The sequence below is a fragment of the Tupaia chinensis genome, unplaced genomic scaffold (assembly GCF_000334495.1).
Source record: "Tupaia chinensis unplaced genomic scaffold, TupChi_1.0 Scaffold000393_1, whole genome shotgun sequence".
In the NCBI taxonomy this organism is placed as follows: Eukaryota; Metazoa; Chordata; class Mammalia; order Scandentia; family Tupaiidae; genus Tupaia; species Tupaia belangeri.
The window spans coordinates 671,508-674,552 of record NW_006159895.1 but is presented as its reverse complement, the minus strand read 5'-3'; the positions used below and the strand labels follow the sequence as shown (position 1 = coordinate 674,552).

The window sequence follows — 3,045 nt, the reverse complement described above, 5'->3', positions numbered from 1 at the left end:
ATTGGCCTAATGAATCTTTCATATTTAGGTGGTTTTCTAGTAAAGCATCTCCAACAAAGCAGACTTTTGTAACTATCCTCTTCCATGACTTATTTCTCTTTCCTGTTCGAATAACTTTTAATATTTCTGTTTCTCCCTGGGCTTGAACTTTAGGTAGGGGGACTTCCCATTTTCCCGCTTTCTCTTTCCGTTTTTGTTTAATCATATTGGAAAGTACTTTTGCTTGGGGTTGTCCTTCTCTGTCCAATGGATAGGCAGGTACTGCTCCTTGTGAAGTCTTTTCATCATTCTTTTGCTTGTTGTTCCTCGTTTCATGCATCTTGATAGTCTTTTTCATTTATATTTTCTTAGCCTGGAGCTGTTTATGATAGAGCTTAGCCTTCAGACCAATCATCTTTTTTGCCTTCTTTGAATGTTCATGGACCTCTTGACTTTTGTTCTTTCTCTTTTTCTCGTGGTAATCCAAATGGTATCCATAGCGTTTATGATGTAATTAAATATATTCGTTTTGTGGCATGGTGATGGCTGCAGAGTCACTGGGAGCAGCCTCCTGGATGCAAAAAGGTTGTCAACTTTCAAGTCTCAGAGACCCACAAGCGGACCTGATGTAGTCCTTTGCCTTGGAGAGGAGTAATGAGGTAGTCCGGAATGGAAAAGCATGTAGTTTCTTCTTATATTGCACTTGAGTTGGGTTGTGTGACAATAAAATACAGCAAAGTGCCACCTTTGATAGGTGACAAAAAGGCTGTGGTTTCCATTCAGGTTCTCTCTTTCTTTCTCTGTCTCATCACCTGCCATGGGGATGCATGTTGTATGATCCTCGATGGAGAGGCCCACGTGGTGAGAAGCTGAAGCTTCCCGCTTTTGCTTGGTAGCAAATCCTTCAGTACCATCAAGCTCAGATCACTGCAGCCCCAGCCAACACTTCATTGCAGCCTGTGAGACACCTGAGCCAGGACCACTGACCTAAGCTGCTCCTGAGCTCCTGACCTGTGGGATAGTAAACATAAGAGGACTTGAAGAAGTTTTAGAAAAATGGAATTAAAGTACAAGTTTGTTTTGGTGCAAATACAAATTTTGAAATTCATTTATAGTTTTTCATACTATGTATTTCCATGGATGTGTTGAAAACCTCTCACAGTGCCTTTAAGCTACTGTTGGGTTAAATAGTTATGCAATCATCAGTAACTAATAAATACATGTAGTTATCATTTTGGAGATCTGGGAAGTGAGGTTTAAACTACGTTGGGGTTAGTAGTAGAGAGTGAGCGTTTCAAGTGGATTCGGGTTGGGAAGGAAAGTTTAGCATTAGTATTCTTAGTGGTTTATACTTGATCATGTACTAGACAAATAAAAACCAGGGTTTCCAACCTGTATGTGTGAATCAGGCATAGATGTTTTGAGCTATTGAGTCCTCTCAGTTCTCTAATCCGTTTTATGAGATCTGGAGAGCGTAGATTCTGGGCTGTTGCCTTTGATCTTGGGAAGGCTTCCTTCCTATGCCTCATGCCATACCACATTATTGTTTTCTAGATGTGTGAGAACAACTAGACAACAGTGGCATTTACAAGACCGGCTTCATATAAAATGTGAGCTAGGAAGGTTGGATTAAGTCAGAATTTTTCATATAGGGTCTATGATCCACTAAGATTTATAAGTGGAAATTCAAATATTCCATCAAAACATAAAATGGTACGTGTCTGCTACTTTGCCAATACACATGTTTAGGCATTTTTCAGAAGGTGCATTTTATACTGTGTAGTAGATTTTCAGATGAGTCTGTAACTCAAAAATGATGAAAGAATACCAAAGTACACACTCTACAATGCCTTTTCCAGCTTTTGAGTTTCCAAAAATTCTTGATCTAACTGAATTGGGCTGCAGGAGGTCTCTGTATGATTCAAGGTTAGGCACGACACCTGTAAAATTCTGGCAAGTGCTTTTTGGAGCCAGTTTTTGGGCTTGTTATATTCTTTTCATAATGTGGGGTTAGGAGCTTGACATCTGGAGCCACTCTGTATAGATCTGAGCTTGATCGAGTCACCTCCCCTTGCTTGTGCCTCAGTTACCTCAATCATGCTAGCAATAATACCCATTTCATGTAATTTCACAGGATTGCTGTGTGATTACATGAGCTGTCCATCGTCAAGTGCTAATGACTGAGCCCGTCAGGCCATTTTCAGTGTTCAGTAATGTTAGGTCTGCTTATTATTATTGCTCCTGGACCCTGGGTCCAGACTTGCTCCTAGCAGCTTGAGTACCTGCAACCAGACTTGGATTACACCTTCCTGAATACATAACAGCACTGGGTTATTGTGGCCCAGAGCTCCAATTCTGTTGTCCTTTTTTTCCCCTCTGATTTGAGCAGATGTACCCTGAAAGACAAGATGTCTCCAGTAGTTTTTCTTTGATTTTTTAAAGAATTATTTATTTATTTAATTCCATTTGTTATTATTATTTTTTTTAATTTGACCAGAGAGAGACAGAGAGAGAGAGAAAGGGAAAGCAAGAAAGCATACTGCCAGGTCCAGGACTCGAACCACAGTCAGCCATGTGCAATCCAGCACCTTTAACCACCACTCCACCAGCCGGCCTGATAGGTTTTCTTCATTTCACCCTGACTTGGTAAGAATAGGCAGATGCTGTTGTTCACCCACACAGGCCTCAGATTTTTTTTGTTTGTAAAATGAAAGTATTAAACTACATTATTTATGAGGTCCCTTTTAGTTGTAGTAATTTATAAATGTATAAATAGCAAAATTAATGCACAGGTGAGTGACAGCTGGGAAATAGAGTGAAGCAGAACTAGTACAATTGCATTGTCAAGCTTCAAGTAATTATTCTCGACATTTAGATAAAAACTTGGTTTCTAAGACTATCTATCTATAGACACAGATTATATGTATAATAAATATGTATTATATATAAAGCAACTTTAGTTTCTGGAAAAATGAGAAACATATGTAATTATAATCATAATATTTTATTCACTTTAATACTAAATTCCATGTTCTATATCATGAAGGGGTATCTGTCTATTTTTAT

At 38.8% G+C, this 3,045-nt stretch overlaps 1 pseudogene; it reads right to left on the bottom strand.

The window, feature by feature from the left end:
- LOC106735449 (ribosome biogenesis protein NSA2 homolog pseudogene) overlaps positions 1-517 on the bottom strand; it is a 4,863-nt pseudogene extending 4,346 nt beyond the window's left edge.
- Between the last annotated feature and the right edge of the window lie 2,528 nt (positions 518-3,045).